The sequence below is a fragment of the Apis cerana genome, linkage group LG2, assembly GCF_029169275.1.
Source record: "Apis cerana isolate GH-2021 linkage group LG2, AcerK_1.0, whole genome shotgun sequence".
Lineage (NCBI taxonomy): Eukaryota > Metazoa > Arthropoda > Insecta > Hymenoptera > Apidae > Apis > Apis cerana.
Genome location: NC_083853.1, coordinates 6,842,725 through 6,864,251, shown reverse-complemented (window position 1 = coordinate 6,864,251; position 21,527 = coordinate 6,842,725). Strand labels below are relative to the sequence as shown.

At 32.4% G+C, this 21,527-nt stretch overlaps 2 protein-coding genes across 5 annotated transcripts in view; one reads left to right on the top strand and one right to left on the bottom strand.

Annotated features, from left to right (window-relative positions):
- Positions 1-21,527, bottom strand: part of LOC107996781 (uncharacterized) — a 60,514-nt gene that overhangs the window by 15,170 nt on the left and 23,817 nt on the right. Inside the window, exon 2 of one of the 2 annotated variants that reach the window (XM_062071970.1) lies at positions 6,262-6,326. The exons of the other annotated variant lie outside the window; for it this stretch is intronic. The gene's annotated coding sequence lies outside the window, so the exon portion shown is untranslated. The remainder of the gene's footprint in view (positions 1-6,261; positions 6,327-21,527) is intronic. 2 annotated transcript variants of the gene reach the window in all.
- LOC107996784 (synaptotagmin-5) overlaps positions 16,274-21,527 on the top strand; it is a 116,835-nt gene continuing 111,581 nt past the window's right edge. For 2 of the 3 annotated variants that reach the window (XM_017055005.3, XM_017055002.3), the window contains exon 1: positions 16,274-16,566. The gene's annotated coding sequence lies outside the window, so the exon portion shown is untranslated. The remainder of the gene's footprint in view (positions 16,567-21,527) is intronic. The other variant, XM_062071973.1, reaches the window with a different exon arrangement.

Below are 21,527 nucleotides of genomic sequence, written 5' to 3'. Positions count from 1 at the left end.
CCATCAAACGTTATTCCTGTCAAGGTCCTGTTTGAAGCAACAGATATTAAGTATCGAGCACTTGAGGTCGAGATGTATCATATAGAAACGTGCGAGTTGATTGAAAAATTGAAAGAAAGGGGGAAAAAACAATGATTATATTCATTTCATTTATATTCATTGCAATTAATTGTAAAATATTGAAAAGATTGTTGAATAGAATTATTTTTTTTACTATTTTAAAAAAGATTTTTTTAAAATGTATTGTTAATTTTTGTTTCTTATCTACAATCTTTTTATATATTTATTATATTTTTATTATATTTTATATATTTTTTGCTTTCCCATTTTTTTAAACATAAATGAAATTTTTAACGAAAAAATAAAATAAAAAAATAGTATTGCAGCAGTGTTGTAGAATTTAGCGAAACAAAAAAATTTCACTTTCTTCAAATCTGAAATCTTCTTCGAAAATTTTTATAAATGGTTTAAACTGCATTAACGGTAAAATCGAGGTATACGTGGTGTGCATATCCATTGTTGCAAGTGCGCAAAAGCATATTGTGTCTTTTGAGAATCAAGAATGCAAGGGTAACGCATGCGGAACGGTGAAATAAGGACCAGTAAGTAGAGGATATCAAAACCGGGTCAGACCAGAGCGGTCTGCTTCTGTTTACATTTGTGCCACTGTGTCAAGGTAACTGTATAAGATATATATATATACAAATCAAGAGCAGTTGATTAGGGATAAGAGAGAGAGAAAAAAAAAGAGAATTTCGTCAGTAGTTTCTGTCGTTATATATTATTCACTTCGATGTAGAATCTCAGATAAAATGAGTTTGATGAAAAATTAAAATAAAAAAAAGAATATTTAATGATTTGAATTTACATTTTTTACATTTAAATCATATGAACATAAATCTTTCAGAATTATTTACTTTCAAAAAATATAATGTTAATTAAAAAAAATTTTCTAAAAAATTTATATTTATTTTTAAACTTTTTATAATTATTTTTTTAAATACTTTAATCGAATATTAATTTTTTCTTTTATTTTTTTATATCGAACATAGATGTTTCGAACAATTACTTTTGAGTGAAATTTCGAATGATTTTCATCACAACAAATTTATTATAACTATGGCAATGGGGAATTGGTTATTGTAGAAAAATTTATACAAGTCCATTTATCGTTAAAGGCAATTCACGAAGTTACGAGATCGGAATTCTTGACTCTCCATGAATAATTCACATGTGAGTTTCGCTTGTTGTTGGCAACTCGCTTCGGCTTATTTTATTTCACAAACGATGCATCTAAAGAGCGTCAGAGATGATCATTCTTGATTTTCCAGAATAACAATGTTACTCGCACAACAAACATTTCGATCTTGTTAAATAATTTTTTACTCTCTTTTCTCTCTATTTTATAATTTCTCTTGTACATCTTTATATTAAAACATCGACAATATTATTACCACAACAACATCGATTTTTAAATACCTCTATTTTGCATTCATATATATAATGATTACGTAGATGATTTGTAAATTTAATATTTGAGATGCGTAACTTTTTCATTCGATAGATTTTTAAGGATTAAATGCGGTTAAACAAATATTTTCGTTATCCATATTTATGAGTGTTTATGCCTAGGTATTTATCGAAGTCTCTATCAACTTTATTCAAATTTGTTGCTTGTGAATAAGAATTTCTATGTTACATATCATCAGACAAAACGGTCATGGTCGTGAAATATTGAATACGAATATTTTAACGAGGTTGAATTACAATTTTTTGCCTTTCTTGATTCAAAGAGATCAGAATTTATCATTTTTTTATCAAAATCAAAATCAAATTGATCGACCATTAAAACAGGGGTTTGGATCAAAGACTTATCCAAGTCTCCAAATCATCAAAGGAATATGATAAAATGGAAGGTCGATTGTGATGATTCTGTTTGTTTGATAAACCGTGAAAAATGCATTAAAAAATATTCACTAGTTTGGCACATAGAGTAAATGTTTATCTGTGCATTCTCATTTTTTTTATTTCTGACAGTATTACATAGGATAACTCACCTCTTTGACGATTAAACATCGTGTTCAACATCGATTCCATGATGATGAACCGTCTCTAATTTGTGTAAACGAAGATTCCCCATTCAAAGGAAACTATTTGACGTTGGTCAACTATTTTCGAGTATGAATATTTACGAGGTGGGAAAAGTTTATGCGAATAGAGTGAGTCAGTTTCGAAAGTTGGCTATTTACGTTTCGCGTTGTTAAATTATCTCACGATTCGGTTCTCTCAGGATCGAGATCGAGTCCATAGAGAAATGTATTGTCACGAGGAACGTTTGTAATTGTCGTTTGGATTGCGGTCATGATAATATTACGTGGAAAGCAAAGGCGGATGGTGTTTAGTATACGCGAACATTTATATCTTCAATTTCTTTCATATATCTGTGTTTCATCATTTTATCATTCACAGCCACTGTTTTATCATTTTATTATTACGCGTTAAAGATCTATACGTTTTTTTATCCGCAAGATAAAAAGAATTGGTGTATGAGATTGTCAGGATTAACTCTAAATGATATTTATAGAATAATATAGTTATATAAATTGATGTTATAATTCGAAATAGAAATTAGGTCGCTTATTGTAAAAAAATTGATTTTTGAAACAACGAGTAAAACGAAAACATCGTTTAAATATTTACCAATTTATTATGTTATTAAAAAAACAAATTGAAATTTTGTAATTACTTGGTATTACTTTTATAAATGCGAACCGGACAAATATTATTTCGAATAACTAACGCTTTATTTTTTTTACATATTTTACAATTCCATGTGCGCTATTCCATTATTAATAAAGGCTGTACGCGGCAAGATTTAAAAACGGCAGCGATGCTAAACACTGATTAGCATACGCAGAAGAAGAAGTTCGTCTGCACCGGTAATCGAGTGGTCTCGATCGATCGGGTCGTCGGTCCCGCCGGTCGGTATACGCGGCTGCAGGAGTGCTGCAGGTTCGTTGCACTTTCGGCCGCATTTGTAAAACTGCATGCCACTGCACCATCGGATCTCTGCTCTCTTCCACCAAGCCGCCGCGATAATTGAATTTCGTTCTTAACCAGTTTAAACGCCATGCTGTAATAATATCCGCCTACATTGTGTGCATCAACGCCGACGAGAAAGGGATAGAAGTGAAAAAAAATTCGTATACGCGTGAATTTATAAAAATTTACAATCGAATTTCGAAAATTAAATTTCTCTCCATAATTTTGTATTAATCGATCGTTTGCTCCAAGCAAAATGTTTCTATCTTCGTGGTTACGCTTGAAGATTAAAGTAGACTGATCAGATAATTCTTCAAGAATATTACGATCTCTCGAAGTACGATTTCAAAATGAAAGAGAAGGATTATGAATATTCGATAAACGACACCATAAATGCACCCTTCGTAGAAAAGAGGGGGAAGTGAGGATTCGAAGATGTAAGAAAAGACGAAAGGTGGATTTATCTTGAGATTCGACGAAGTCGACGAAAGAGGATAGTTAAGCTGTATCTTTATTCACTCTGGCAAGTTGTCAAAATAATCGAATCTTCGTTTCACCGCGGCAACACAGAAAAACATGTAGTTCGCCGACTGTACGTCGCCGGAAACGGGCATGAAAAATGAGACGAGGCGAGGAGACAAAGAAATGAGCGATCATGTGTATGAGCGGACGGAAAGAAGAAAAATCGCACGGTTATAGTCTTCAACGATGGTATTCGAGTTGATTGCACGTATTGGGGTACATCCAGCTAGCCAGGAGCATGGAGGTGGAATGAAACGAGGGACGATGTTGTTGGAGCTGGCCAAAATGTTCGCGTGAAACGTAGCCGAGGGTCGATTAAAATGCAAACAAAACAGGCTGGAGAATCCAAAGGCTCGGGGGGAGAAGATGTTCGAGACGGAAGCAGAATGTTATCGTTCTTTCTTCGTTCATTCGGGGGTGGCTGTAAGGAGAACGGAAGATGAAGAAGAATAGCGGAGAACAAAAGGAAACAGAAGTACTTCTATCTCGACGTGAAACGAAAAAAAGGGGGGAGAAAAGAAAAGAAAATAAAAACGGATAAAAAAAAGAAGAGGAAGAGGAGAGGACCGTACACTCGCGTACTTGTTCCATCCCCTTCTCTTTGTCTTTAAGAGAATATGCCTCCACTCATCCGCTTTCCTAGTTCCTCTTTGTCTCTCTCTATTTTCTTCCACATCGTTTTTGCATACATCCGGGAAAGGAAGAAACGAAACACCGAGAAGAGGAAGGGTAAGGATGAAAGAAAGTGGAAGGGAGGTGAAGAATACGTTGGTGCGTCAATGTCGAGAAGGGAAAGAGATAGTGGTGGCCAAAGAGGGGTGGAAATTCTGGGCAGTTGCCAGATGGCGCATTGCGCTCTACAAGCTCGCCCCTCGAGTTTCTAACCTTTGCTACCAAACAACACCGAAATTCTCCCTCTCTCGTTCTCTCTCTCTCTCTCTCTCTTTCTTGCGTGTTCGTGCACGATTGTATGCGTTTACACACGCACGCACACACCTGTTCCTTCCTTGTTCTATATATCTCCGTAACCCAAGAGATTGCGCGCGAGCTTTTCAAGGTTTCCCAAAATCCGGGCCACGAATGGTGACTCGAAGCCCTAAATTTCTCCGATTAATGACACCTAGGTTCGTGTTTTAAGCCGAAATTTATATCCCGGATAAACGGTTCAGAGACGCGTACGTAATCGTAGACGAGAAAGTGTAATCGATGTTAAATAAAATGTTATTTATCACTAACGTATGAATGAAACTATTAGTTATTCAATGCCTTGAGTTGATCTTGAATTCTTAAGATAGATATTTAAATCGGGTATAAGTTATGAAGAACGGCACGCAAGTCACGAAGAATGAAGTATAATATCGATGTGAAATTAAGGGGATTAGACAATGCAGTGTTAGAAAATTAGATTGGATGTATAGATGCATGCGAGGGATAAAGGGTGATAGATGTTGGAAATAGCATATTCTCTGCACGTGATGCATACACTTCAATCAAGGATGGTATACGTACCAATGCTCTCTGTAATGTCTATATGCTAGTATGCCTAAACCATTGAGGAGTGACTAGCAGTGCAATTACAACTTGACAGCTAATTTCAATTACAAATAACTATGCTTCATCGTTCACGCATTGTCTTCCGAGTAATCTGCTGATTGAATCCGTCGTTAAGATTTTAGATTTTGATGCCTTAGCATTTGTATTTCGTTGTTCCCTTAGTTTTTATTTACTTTTATATATAAAATCATTTTTTTATGTATTTCGTATTTTAACGTCATTAGTGTTTATTAGCAAAAATAATTATGCTATATATATCCGAGAGACGGATGAGCATTAATTTTTCTCATGGCTATTCACGCGACATTTGCTGTCCGTTCCAGTAGTATAGGTCACGTACTTGGCACGGCTGGCACTATACGTCACTCTCTACTGGCAGCAGCCATGAATTCCCATAGCAATCTACAAGGTGGACGGGAAATAATGCGCGACTCTGATAATCCATCGATGATTTTGATTTCGATTTGTCTTATGAAAACTTTGCTCGATCAAACGATTCACTTTAATGGCTCTTCGTTACGGATAAATTGTTTGCCTCTTTTTTTTTTCTCTTGCCTCTATTTTTTCTCTTTCTCTAAGTATTTCGATTGGTAACATTACGACGGATTAATTCAAGCAAACTTTTCGTCGTATCGTAACTTTTCGAGGTACGAGGACAGAGATATCAGCACGTTTCGTTTATCCCTTTTTTTCGAACAACGTGCCGGATCGCGAGAGCTTCACAAAATACTACCAATCGTTCGCGTTATCGAGCTTGAACTACGTTTTACGACGAATAAAAGCACGCTTCTTTCGTGATCCATTTACCGGGCATCGACACGAGATTTCATTCCATCAGATTCAAAGTAACAACGGATCCCGGACAACTCTGTTTACGAGACGAGTTAAACAAAAGTACGATCTGTGAACGATCGTATTTCATCATTAGTGGAAGAGATAGCCGAGGGATAGGAGATTTAAGATGTTTTAAGTCGATAAGATCGGATAGATTTACATACGCAAGAAGAATTACACCATGGACGAATGGTCTTAACGGTCTTTCGCTTAATAGCATTTCGTGGTCGTTAGTTGATCACCCGTTAGATGGATTTAATATGGCTTAGGAACGCGTGGAATGCCAAGCCCACCGCATTCTCCACTTACCCTCCCTCGAGCTTCCTTCCTCCATCCTTTTTCCTTCGTCTACGACCCAAGACTGTGTGGCGGCTCTGGAAAAGAGGGAGGAAATTGTGCGAGAGAAGAGGAGACCTCAAGAGAAATACAAAGAAGAAGAAGAAGAGGCTATATATATATATATATATATATATATATAGAGAGAGAGAGAGAAAAAGAGAAACAGGAAGATAGGGAACGAAAAGAAGATTTCCTTTTCGTGCTATTGCTTCATCTTCTATTTTATGTGAACGTATATATATATATAAACCGATGTGCGTAAAGAGGAGTCTGTGTATGTGTAATTCGTGTGTTTGAACGTGTGTCTCTGTGCCAGTGTGTCGAAAGGACAGAGACAGATGAAGAAGATAGGAGAAAGATGGGCAAATGGAAAGAGGGCTCTCTCTCGAGAGCATCAACCGCAGCTATCTAACGAAACGACTACTTTCCCAACTGCTGCCGAATATAACAAAGATTCGTGCATTCGTTTAAATTCAAATAGAAGTGGAATAGATAGATTCTTGTGTGACATGGTAGCTTAATGAGAAATTGTTTTATTTTTTAAAGAATTTTCGTTAATAAGCGGAGAGTGATAAATGAGTGAAAGAATTATGTATATATATATATATATATATTTTCCTTTATTTCTTTTTTCCTCTTCTTCTTTTTTTCTCTGATAAAGAATATTTTATAAGGATACCGAGATTCGTAAAACAGCGTTCATGGGTATAAAGAAAAAGAAACATGAAAGTGACAGCAGTGAGAGAACGGGAAAGGATGGGAACAGGGCTCTGGGGAGTTTTATCCGCAACTTCATAAAGAATGTAACGAGGATCTTTTTTTTTTTTTCAGAAAACGAGGCTCGCTTGGCACATTGTCGTCATACGTTTCATCGAATATTTAATGAGAAAGAAAATGGGACTTGTTTCTCGCAGATGTGAACATTGTGCGATTGAATGAGAATTATTTTGACTGTTGTTTCAAATTTTCGTGAAAAATGAGAGGATTATATGAATATTATATTAATAACATTTCAATTCTATATTATATATATATATATAAAATTCGAGAAAGAGGAATAGAAAGATCGAGAAAGGAGAAATTGCATTCTCTGGAGAAAAAATTTTATCGTGAAATTAATTTCCTATCAATCTCTACCCATTTACACGTTGATCCTTCGTTTTGGTATGATGAATGGAGTTTTGCCAATAATGTCAAGTTTACACAACATAGCCACGAGTATTTAATATCCTGTCTGTGCGGCAACAAGATTCGATAAACCTTGGTCGTGAAACGATTATAATTTCACTGTAGTGTTTGAGAATTCGTTGGTAACCTGGTTAATAATGTGCACGTAAATATGTTTAATTTAGTATCAATGATGTTTCATAAATCTCTCTCAAAACATTTCTCGATAATTTCTGGTTCATTCATTTTATTTATCGCGACGTTTCTAAAACACGCAGATTTTATTTGTGTTTACGAATTTTATTTTAAGGATTAAAGAAGAAAACGGAAGAAGATTTCCCTTCCTTCCTTCCTTCCTTTGACGAAAATAGATTCACGCCGCCACTTTTATAAACAGCATGCACAATCTCGTGCCCTTTGACTGACAGCAAATGGAATTAAGATTTGCCGTGTAGAAGTTATTTTCCAAAAAGTGTTTGTACATTTTATAGTAAAATTTCCTCTACCACTTATAAAACTTTATTATGAAACTTTTATAATATATTTTTACGCCCTATATCATTATCGCTGTATCATTAATCCGAACTTTTTTTAAATAATTCCTCTTTTGAACCTTCTGATCATTCTAATCATTCGAGTTGATGATGAATTGATTGTTATAATTTATCGTGGTTAAAAACATTTGCACAGTTTTGCGTCTTCTTCGAGTCATTTAAGTGACAAGATATCAGGAATCGAGAAGACTCGACCCTGACCTTATGAGGATGTTTGCGAAAAGAGCTTCAAGGTTGTATCAACGGAAAGTGGTAACAAATGTTCTGCATGTACTGATTTCCGGGTTAATCAAACTCAGTTCCGTCCTCTGAAACGGCTAGTTTCCACAAAAGGAGAGTGTTTCGAACGATCGATGAGGAAACTGTCACGCAAAACTTATCTTTAATTGTTCTTTATTGGAATCATTTGACTGATAACGAAAACAATATTTATCGTAGCAAATATCAATCTTATTATTTAAGTCATTTAATAATTTATTATCAAATATCTTATTTTGTTATATTTTGTTAAAAAATATGTCATTGAATTGAACAGAAATTAATAATCGACCTGTTCGTTCGTTTCTATTACGATTTTTAAATCAGAGTTATTAAAAAATATTATTTCTTTGCAACTAATTTTCATTTAAATTTTTCATAGAGAAATTAATAAGATTCATTGGATTGCTGGTAAAATAAAATTCTGTTGAGTTATTATTAGAAAGAAATTTAAAAAACAAGAAGAATCTTTGTACCATTATAAAAAAAATTGAAGTAATCATTTTGTAATTGTGTTTTTTACTGCTTACAATAAATACAAAATACAATAAATTGTGGATATCGAAGCAACGAGCATTTCTCTGATTTGATTTCAAAATTTATGGAAAGAAACAAGAGAATTTCTGGTTTAATTAATTAAATTCGTGTTGTTGAAATGAAAAAAAAAAAGAAAAACACGTACAAGCTGGAGTACATTCATCAAAAGTAGCTTCAATGTGTGTTCATATCATGTAGCATAATGAAAAATGATCTTTCCCTCCATGTTGTTGGTGCTATTACTATTTGCACGTATAGATGCATCTTACGCGTTGTGTAACGATGCAAGGGGATCGTAAATCAAATAAATACAAATATACTAGAGAAGATATAAGAGTAATGATAAGATTCGAAGGAAAAAAAAAATAAAAATAGATTATCCCGAAATAATAGAAATTCAAGATGGATTCCTCAATTCACAAATGAAAGATGTAACGTAAATTATTGTTACGTGGTAATTGTCATTTGTATAATATCTTAAATTTCGTTCCTTTCAGTTTTTTCTTTTCACATTTCTTTCTTTGATCGCAAATACTTAATTAACAAAAAAAGTTTGGACAAAAGTTTCGTTTTCAAGCTTGCGTTTTCCAGCAAGTCAATCGGTAAAAATAACCTTTCATCCTGCAAAGAATTACATGTGTACGTACAATGGTTTCTTTATGTGTTGATTGTTTCGTTCAGTAAATTCCGCCATCAGTTTGTCACTGGAGAAGTTTTCACGAAGAATTTCTTCGCGTAGCTACCTTTCCAATCGGCTTTCTTCTGCTTGCTTTCGCCTTTCTTTGTCGATTTTGTCGAGAACATCGATTCGATTCGATTTGGTTCGAACAATTTGCAATATCCTTTCCTCGTCGATTTAATAAGATTTCTGCGAATTCGAAAAGAAGGGGGAGAAGAAAAATAAATGTGTATTTATGTGTATACGTGTGTATCTAAAGCGAGAAAAAAAATACACTCTGCTTTCGAGAGTATGCTTTCGATAAAACTAGGGAGAATCGGATGGTCTCGATATTTTCTTCGTAAATCGTCATTGGGGGATTCAACGGTTATCACGGTAAAATTTTTGTTTCATTTTGTGTCTGCGTTATTTTTATAGATTTTTTTTTTCGTTTCTATCTCCTCCATTCTTGTATAAACGAAACAGGTACACAGTACGGGGAATTAAAACAGATATGCAGACCTTGATTCATTTACACATCTGTATCGTTTTATTTAATAAAAGATAGGGAGAATATGGTGTCATAGCGAGATTAATTAGAGAATACTTTTTAACGTTTCATTTTGCTTGTTGCAACATGGAATATTTTCCATTATTAACGTGTACAAAGAAATTCTTGTTAAATATGAGTAATGAAGTTAATCAATTTCTTTCTGATATTTCTCTGCATTTCGTTCTCTTATATATTCTAAAGATATACTCAAATCTACGATTATTATTAATATTTTTAAATATATTCCAATTTAGACGTTTAAATTTTTATACTCATCAAGTTTCATCGTCAATCATCGAATATAGAAAAATCATCATATATATGAAGAACGTGTTCAGGAAATGTCAAGTAATAGTTAAAATTTTTATCCAATTTTTTTTTAGGAACAAAGGGATGGAAATTAACAAATATCGCGAAATAAATTGAACTTCGTGGACGAATACGGATCGGTCGAATCTCTCTTTTATTTTTTTTTTCCCCTTCGTCTCATTTTCTCTATAAATCCTGCTGATAGTACAAGAGGAATATAATAGAGCTTCGAGTGGTCGCCTTTGTGCGAGCTTATTGTCTTATTGGCTCGCTTCGAAATCCATTTAGGAGGGCAAACGGCGTTAGACAATGGATCGCATTCAACAAGTAATGAAGCTCACCGATTGGCAGTCTATTCTCGGTTACTGCTCGAAACTACTCGAACTAGCGAATCCTGATTCCGTATGCTTAGAAGTCGGATTTTCCGTGGCTGCCTGAGATGAATCAATGTGTCTAGACGGGTGGATGCGTCTCAATCGCAATATTGTTACGAACTACAAACTCTTGTTTATTCTAACGCCAATCACATTGTAAATATTCGCTTCTGAATCAAGATCCTTGCGCATCTTTCCAAAAAATGATTTTGTTTTGTCGAATGTCAGACCATTTGTGACCATTACTACTTAAGTAATATAAAGTATGATTATTGGAGCGCGTTATATTATAAAAAAGGAAGAAATTTAAACATATTTAAGTTTTTCATAGATTTATTACATTTCATAGATAGATATTTATCACAGAGCAATGTATCGATATATCGTAACGAAATTTTAAGATCTTTTCGAATAATATGATATCTGGGATGCAATTCTTTCAACTTATTTAGACAATTTATTTAATGATCAAATTATTAGCTCGAGTGTAAGAGAAAGAAGGTAGAAGATAAATTTTCATAGCTATGACGTATGATAATGGGGTATAAATAGGGAATGCATCGGGGAGAGACGGTTCGCTGAATCGACATATTTACTACTCTCTCCTTGTCTATTTCTATCTCTATGTGTATCTCTATCTCTCTGTGACAATAATCCTTAGAGCAGTTGGCAGACGGCCACGTGGGTAAACCTTTCGTGAACAATTACAGGTTTGAAACTGAAACGCTTCGCGATCACAGGTTGAATTGCGGAACACATCGCCACCTGCTATCCGCGAATTTAATCCTTTGTTAATTTGTAACATAGAACGCAAAGCGCGTAAATAAATTTTATATACACAATTCATTTTATCGAATCGTGTAGGTCATGAACGTTGGAGAACGGCTGAGAATTTTAATTTGAAAATGTTTCTTTTTTTTTTTTTGCGAACGATCGAGAAGATGGTACAGTTTCGCTAATATTTCTCAGATTACAATGGATCCTCGCGGGAAGGATGGAAGAGAATCAGTGTGATCCGATTCTAGATATTATCGGAATTTATTCTTTTCCGTCGCGATAATTATTGGAAATGAATCGGCCGAGCTCGAAATTGTTCCAACTCGCTTCGAGGTAAAATGAGCAAAAGTCCCTTGATTTGTCGAATAGTTGAAACGTTATGGGATCTTGAATTGGAACGCTGGAGAACTTTTGAATTTTAGATATTTTATAATTTGAAAGAATTTATCTTTCTTTCATAAAAATTTGACGAGCAATAAATTAATATTCAATTGTTAAATGTTATGTTTACATTTTTATTATTCGTTGTATATTTATTATATTCGAAGATCTTTATTATTTCTCTTATTATTCTATATAAGGAGATAATAAAATGAACAATAATGAAAAAAATATATATTTTCCTTTTAAATTAAATACACTTGTTTCGAATAATTTCTCGAGTATCATAAAATGATACAGGGAGAATTTCATAAATAATCTGTATTTCTTTAAGAATTTTATCAAATATATTAGATTCATTTTTATGTATCCATTTTGTGAGAGCTTCTTTATATCTTTTTCATTTTTATCTCACTATCTATAAAATATAAAATTTCCTCATAATGACGTTTTATTTTTCTTCATTATCTTCATCGATACATTCGAGTAAAATGTTATAAATTTTCTATCTTTTAAAAACGACTCGATATCCTAAATAATTTTATATCCTAAAGAAATATCCGAGATATCATATTACACCAGAAAAATTTTTCTTTCACGTATTTTTCGTATTTCATCCTTTCGCCTTTCTAAATTTAATAACATTTTGTTAAAAACTTTGTCAAAGATCTTAGACAATAAGTAAAAGATAACGTGATATTTCTTCGAAAGACATTCGAAGCATGCCAGACTGAAACTACCGTGCTCTAACTTTATTTTCGTAGCAGCACCGCTTTGCACCTTTCACATCTTTATCGCATTACAGACTGGCTAAAAGTTTCCTCCAACACTCCACAAGAAAATTCCTTGATATGGAGAAAGCTTTTTTTGTGCTTAAATCGTTTAAATTATGGCACGTAATCAATTTGTTGGGTATTCGGTTTACGAACAATGTTGTGCTGCATTCAAACTTTATTCCGATTTCACGGATTGCTTGAAACTACTTTCTTCTACTCACAAATTCTGAGAAACGTACGTTTCATTCAATTTCATTCGATTCGATTCGCTCGGATGTCACATCACAATTTCGTTTTCTTTCTTTTTTTTTTTTTACCGTTTCATTGCTTTTAATGTTTGTAAACTGGTTCGAGGTTTATTTCCCTTAAGATCTTCCCTATGTTTAAAGACGAAGCATCCTCGAAAATCCTTAGATTCTTGCCCGTTATCTTTTCTTTTCAACGATCACGTCAGAAAAAAAGAAGGCAGGGGAACGAAGAAAGGGAAATAACGGAGGGAACGACGGAGAAATGAAAGAAAGAAATGGTTGGGGGAAAGATCCCAGGGAAAATAGGCGAACTGGGTCGTGGCCAACAGCTGCCTTCTGCCCATTATTTCCGTCTCTCATTGGTGCACGTTACTTACTGCTTCCGTTCACGTGCATGGGGAAGAAAGAGAGAAAAGAATGGACAAAGGCAATCGATATCGTAAACGATCGGATATTCCTGCGACATCATTCATCCATTAACCCCCATATAATTTGATTTTTCCAATTATATGTATTATTCGACTCTCCTCGAGGATTCATCGCGAAGTTTGGCGACAGTTTGACAGCGAAGAAAATGGAAGAAAGTCGTTGAAATTCAGGAAAAAACGTTGTGGAGTGAACGTCAGGAATATCGTGATATTTTTGCTTGAATATCGATCAATTTTGGGAGATTTTTAATATCGTGGACACGATTGATTCAGAATTCGTCTTGATTATTTTATTATTATGTTATTACAAGTTATTTTTCTAGGATTTTCTTGTTAAAGATATTTGTATTATGCTTGTCATGCTTTTTATTATTTTTAACTTTAGATAAAAATACAACGTCCGTTATATCTAATATTCGATAATACAATCGAATAATTAAAAAATAGGTTATTTCTTTATAGTTATTAATCCGCTAAATATGATTGCATTTCATTTATTCTTGAATTTCCATTTGACTATAGAATTTCATAAAGTACAATAATATCGATTACCATAGGTGTTAACGTATCTTGATTAACGAATTCAATATTTAATTTATATTTGGTAACACGATCGATTTACATATTTGTCAATGAATTTTATTTCATCATACTTGATCGAATTTATTTAGCAAAGTATATTTTGATTTGAAGTTTAATTATTTTTTATTTGTCAATTTTGAATTTTTATTCTTGTTTGAATTATATTCGTTGAAATGAATATATGTGTATGTATGTAAATCTTGCATAATTAAATAGAAAGAGACGAATAATCTGTCTTATAACATATCACGTTTAAATTTGACGAAGATATGTTCAACATTATAAATGAAGTTTACTCAATGATCGATCAAACCCATCAAACAATTATTCCTTTGTTGGAAAATTGTTACCGTCTATTTTAATTATTTAATGATATATGACTCTGATTTGCGTCATCGTTCATCGAACTCTCTCTACTGGATGGAGATGTATCCTCTTGTCCTCGGTGATGTAATTAATGTTGTCAAAAACAGATTGACACAGAATTTCTAGTGCTCTCAATTTATGGAAATTGTACAAAAATGTGAAAATCACTTTTTATATAATAATAAAGTATAAAATATAATATTTTATTAAATAAACGTGATAAGAAACATACACGAAATAGTTCATTTTGTATTATTTTTTTTATAAAATGTTATACGTATTAAATAATAATATAATAAATTAATTATGTTTCAAAATCGAGAAATAATTTGAGAGATAATTTCTTCCCGTTTCTCATTTTCACATTAAAGAAAAATTGTAAAATTTCAATATAATACATATTTCCTACATTCATGAAAACGTACACGTGGTATCAACAAAATTTTCAAAATATATTATTACAAACGAATATGATTTAATATAAATTCTATAAAATGTTTCTCTATTTTAATTAGAAACGTCTCTCACAATTCGATAAAAGTGTCACGAGATATTCATACGTCGTTGGGACGATGAACTACTGTTCTGAACATTGAAAAAAATGAAAATGAAATATGTTTCCCGCAACACGTACACAGAGACCGACATAAAATGGAACTGCTGTCTTGCCAGCGGGCGAAGAATACAAGTAACTTCGATCAATCCCTAGTCAGACAAGAGTATTCATTATTCCATCGAATGGTGGCTCGTTTTTCAGCAGCCGCAACTCGGAATATCGTGCATGGTTTTCATAGGGAGCATCAGACTTGTACGTGCGTGATGCCATTACCTTAGTTTTCTTGCCTTTGAAATTCTCACCGACATGGGGATGGACATCTGGGGAGGACGGTTTAATAAGTTTCACATCCATGAAGCTTCGAGTGAGTGAGAGATGCAGAAAAAAAAATGAGCGAAGAAGGGGTGAAAGGGGAAAGTAATGGTAGTATAGAAAGAGAGGAGAAAGAGAAAGAAAAATGAAGAGAAAAAGAGAGAAAAGTGGGAGAACGAGGAAGTGAGAGAAGAGAATCCAATAGTCCAATACCCGACTAGAATCAAAGCTCTTTGTCTCCCACAGATGCCAATAGCTAGCATGCTTCAGGCTATATGCCTATACACGATGGCAGACAACACCGTGTGTATCTCAGTGAAGCAATATGATCGGCCGTTGGCTCGTCATTTGCCGCAAGAATCTTCGAAATAAATTTATTTAGTTCGAATCAAATCGCTCGATATAATATTAAAATTATTGACATCGTATATAAGTTCAAATTGATAGGAACAACTTGATCCATTTCGATCTGATGTTAAGTTATTTTATGATTAAACGTTGTTATTGAATTTAAATGTTATTTTAAAAAGATATTTGCATCTATATTATTTTTTTCATAGATTGTTAGGGATTTAAAAAAAATAAATACAATATTTGTTTTCGATATCATTAAATATTAGACAGATATAAACATTTTGCTCTTTTAAAATTTATAATTTTCTTATCATGGATATAGTTTGTTGAATATTTAAAATAATATCACGAGTAAAAATGAAATTTCAATTAATTATAAATTATTTAATTGCCAAAAGAATTGTGAAATAATGTGAAAATTAATTAATATGCAATGTAGATTCATTTTTTTCATTCTCAATATTGTATTAAAATTTCATTGCATTTTGTACGTAGAACTTCATAATTATTTTACAATTGTAAAATATTTACTACATGAATTGTTTATAATTATAATGATTATGATATTACTTCTTTTGTACATTATAAAGAACTTTATACATAATTTCAATTCATCGTTTTTATAAAACGAATACAAAACGAAAAGTTTTTGTTCGAAGAGTATCGAGATCAGCTATTTGTATTTCGTTTTTGCCGCCATCAATCAATTGCTCGATAGGGAAAAATTTATCGATATCTAGTGATTTCGATTTAACCGATAGAGGCGCTCATATCGCGGCGCTACTGTAGAATCAGAAGTTCGCGCGAATTAGTGACAGTAAAAATTTATAGTGACGCGTTATATTTTTGTTTGTCCGCAAAGAAAAGAGTTTTTGTTGCATTTAATCAGAAATTATTAGTGTGTTTTGTGTAGTCAAAGAGCATTTTGTTCTGTTATAGTCATATTATGTGTGTTTTTTGTTTAACAATCCTTTTTTCGTAGTATTTTAAGAAAATATTTCGGATGCGTAATATTCGTAACAACGAACTAAAGTGAAGCTATGTAATGTACATCGAAGCAGTTAAATATATCGGAGCAGCATAATGTGAGTACATTTTCATTATTTTCATTATTTCGCATTTGTTATTGCGTATAATTATGTAGACAAACAATAATATATGGATATGGAATTGAGATAACATCAGAGTAAATTGAATTGAGAATGGAGAAAGGATAGAAGGAAGGAGAAAACAATATGGCGGTGTTAATTTTACGTAGAAACAAAGTTTTTTGGTTAGAAGATAGGCAAGTAGTTTTGTATAAGTAATGAATCGAAATTTCTGCGGGCTTTTCGTTAGTTACTTGGGATGCACTTTGAACTGACTAAAACTGCATCTTTGTTCCGAAGTTTCCGGCATTTTGCCCCAGGAACTTCACCATGTCTTGCTTAATTTCTAATTCACTTTTCAGCATGTTAATAGTTTATGATGTAAATATTTTACTATTGTAATTTTATAAACAAAATAACATTTATTTATTATTGGATATTGTTAGATAAAATATAATCAATTAATCTTTAACTTATATTAGGTTATTTACTAATTGTTGTTTTCCAAATTTTCCATGAAATTTTATTTTAGATAAAATAAATATTTTAATAAAGTAAAAAAATTTTAAAATAAACTGATAATGAAATTATTATTATTAATTTTTATATAAATTAATATAATCGTATTAATATTGATCTGTTTCGGAATTATTTATTTGTCGAAAAGATAAATATAAAGATTAAGGAAATTTCGCGATAAAATTCGGTATATCAATTCGAAAATAAAATTATGGTATCGTTTCCTGATGATATTATATTTTTATGAGCATCATATGTGTATATACTCCATTGATTTGGAGATACTGCGTGAACTGAGCTTCACTAGACACTTATAATAACTTTGTGAAACTTTATTTCTGTTATAACTATATATTTCTTGAAAACTAACAATGAATTTCCTTTAGTTTCTTGTCAAAAACATGTTCGTTGACGTTGAGGAAGGATCGTTGCTATTATTCTCTTAGGACATTTAATTTTCTTTATGTTCTACATTGAAAGGTTCTTAAGCCAAGCAAATTCTTCTATTATCATTATATAATTTATTATATTATATTATATATTATATAATTTAACAATTTTTCCTTATTGATAAAAAAATAGAAAATTAATGTAATGAGCATTTTTTTTATAAAGTTATTAGGATTTTAAAGGAATTATAGAGAAATTAAAAATTTTAAACATTTTCGTATAAGAATTCTTGTTGAAAATTTTCATAAGAAACATATTTCCTCTGATATAAAGTTTCGAAATGCAATCCGAGTATCGAATAGAATTTCATCGGAGAGAAGTAGAAATTCACTTCCATAGTGAATTTGAATTTTCGAATTTATAAATCGGTTTACATTGTAAATATATCCTAGCACGAGACAAGTACGTTTTATACTCGGACATATGGCTGTTTAAAGTTTCATGAAGATACCGAGGATTAGGTTCAGGAAAGTTCTAGGAGACTTACATGCAATGCATTTTGTACATGACAATAATTAATGTACAGGATATAATGTGACTAATATATTGTTCCATATTAGTAAGAGTGAATATAATAGTATAATTATTCTATAACTGGAAAGAGAACTTTTGCACAGATGATTGTATTCACAAGTAAAATTCGTGATTTAAACATAAATACACAGCATTTAATTTAAATTTTTTATTAAATTTATAAACGTAGTTATAATTCTCTTCATCTTCGTAGCAATTTAAAATTTTTTTCGACAAATATATCAATCTTTTTTTTTATATAGAATATTATCTTTTTTCTAAAAATCTAAAAATCTAAAATTTTATATTTTAATTTTCAAAATTGAATTAATTCCTTGTCAAGGATATACATAAGATTAAAAATAATAAGATAAAAGATACAACTTGTTTAAATATAAAATTCAATTCTCTGTTAAATTAATATATTAATATATAATATACTCTTATATATTTGTATTTATCAACAAGTCAAATATACCCATGTTTGCGTTATAATATGCGAAATATGATAGGAAGAAAAATCGATTGCTGAAATACGTGTATACATCTGTATTTCGAAGGTTTCTTGGTGCAAATCGTTCAGACGTGAGAACGAATTTGTATTTACGACAAACGAAAATGTCTACCCTCGTATGAAAGGGAAACATTTTCACAAGTGTTCCACCACTTGGAAATCTTTAGCCTGTAGTATCGTGCTAGTTTCGTGGGCTGTGGTTGAAATCGGCCAGCGGTCGCGTTTTGCGGTTCGACGTGTCGTGTAATGCCTTTTCGTACAACACTACACCAAGAAGAAACGGCTTATGTATGAGAAGGATAACCGAGGAAACACTCCAACATTCGATTCTCTCCTTCCCCGTTTCGAAACGAAAGCTTTCATCCCATCTTTCAACTAGAAATCGTGTTTTCACGAGAATAGAAACTTCCTTTTCCTTTTAATCCAGGAGGGGGAGGGGAAGGGGCGATTAAGGAATCTTAAAAAACCACGAAGAATTTTATCTACCCTTAATGGAAGCTTTATAAACGATTTTTATCTTTTCAAATATTTTGTATCTTCTTCTTTATCCAATACGTATCTATTTATTTTTAACTTTTGATTTCAAATTCTTTTCATCCGAGAATACAGGAAAGTATTTAGTGTAAAAATACAAGAATAATCTTTGGATCGATGAAAATAACAATAGACTCGTTTAGATTATAATTAAGATACAATTTAATAAGGATGGAGGAAAATATGAGTGAATTTTATCTCTGTTTAGGGGATAGTAGATTTGGATAGGGTAGTGAACAGTATTAATTCAAAGTACAAATAATGCGAGTGTAAATAACCGCGTCCTGTTGTTAACTGTGTGTGATCAACAGCGTCTCCATGCTTGTCGGCATAAATTACAAAGGGGGATCAATGATTCGTAATTAATTTGGATTATTTCCCCGCAGTCCGTTTGAGTTTCGATTAAACCCGGCGAAGTCAAACACGGCGGATTTAACAGAACCGGTGAAATTTTCTGTTTTTTATCTGGGACTTTTGGTGACTTTACACATTGCAACGTCGAATCTGTGGTTCGATAAATCAATATGATGTACACTACACAAAACATAGGAAGAAAATCCAATAAAAACGTAACGCGAGTTTCGCATCCTCAGCGATTTTTCTCCATTTCTTCCATCGCTTCCCCCACTCTTTTTTTTTTTTTTATCTCTCGACTATTTGTTTTCGACGTGATACAAAATTTTTCCGAATATCGCAACATCATCCGTCCGTGAATTCGTTTGAAACGTGAAACCTCGACCGAACTGAAAATACTATTTATCTCTTGGAAACTTTCGAAAATCAAAAGACCCCCGGATCGATGTTAATTTCGAATTAAATAATTTTGCGATTGTATGACAAGCATGGAAAGGAAGGGAAAGGAAGGGGAAGGAAATAAATAAATTTATTTTTGGGGGGAAAAGGGTTGTACAAAAGCGAAGCTTTAAATGTATTTCACGAATAATTAATTAAACCAATTAGTTATTTCACCGGTGGCGTTCCCTTTAGTTTATTTCGCGCGAATTGGATAATTGAACCAACCGCTACCTGTTTTCATGGGTAAGCTTTATTAACTTTGTATAAACTTGATAGGACGACGTTTAATCCGTGACAATTTTGTCACATAATCGTTCGTTTTTTTTCTCGGGCTTTTAAATTTAAAAACGATAAGTTCAGGTGCAATTTCTATTGAAATATTCGAACGATGGCACGAAACAAATGCGAGGGACTTTAAGAATTCGCACCGATCTTCGCTGAAAATATAAAGAGAATAAAGAGAGAACGTTTTGATTTTTTTTTTTGATCAAAAGTTCGAGATCTCTCTTCCTCGTTTCGTGAGGGGAAAATCGTGTAGAAATCGAAGAAATATTCATTAGCGTTATTAAAGTTAATATCGGTGACCTAAATATCGAAAGTACGTGCAAGAGAATATAAATTTTAGATCGAATTAATCGAGGACGATGAATCATAATACATGAATATTATGATTTTTAAATTTATTTTATTCGTATCTATCGTCTAATTTAAAATGGAAAAAAAAATTGCCCGAATTGTTTAGCAGAAGTTTGATTCAAATTATTCCTTTACGCACTTCTGAACGTACAAACGTTCCATTCGCGATGATTTTATTGCTTGAAAAATCTGGGTTAAGTTGCGTCAAGTGTTTCAAAATTAGACTAATTTCCGTGAGTATGAATTATCATAAAGGGGTTGTTTTCATTCCGGGGGTGAGGAAGAGGCGAAAGTTATAAAACTCTTTTTTTTTTTTTTTTTCTTTATCGAGCAGTTTCACTGCCGACGAGGAAAACGAAGTTTTCGTCTGAAAGAATTATTGCCCCACTTTTCATTCTATCGAGCAGTTATTTAATAAATTCGTTACGCCAAACCGAATTTCCTTGGAATAATTTAATCCTATACGAAGCAAAGCGATGACGATTACTCGATTAATATCTTGTTCATTAAGTACTTATCCAATGAAGTCAATTAAACAAGCATATAAATTTAGAAATCGTATTTGTAATTTGATCGTTCCAAGATTTCATTTCACTTCCACTCTGCATATGGATGAGGATTAAATTTTGAGATTTGCAAATTTGATATATTGGAATACCGAATATAAATATTTTATATTTATTTATAATTGAAATAAAAATTCTACTTTTTCTCAAATCTCTATTTCATCATTTACATTCATAAATTAATTTTCATAAATATTATTCACTGCTATTTGAAAGATCCCCTTTGAATTTATTCATATCCATTTCTTGCGATATATATACGACGAACGAATATAAATAAATTTAACGAATAATTTCATTTAACATTCCTCTTCGTACGAAATAAAAAAAAGGAAGTTCTCGACGTTTAAGTTAGAAAATTAAACCGCTTAACGTTTCGATCCAAATACGAATTCGCACACTGCTCCTTAAAAACTTAAATATATCCTTTC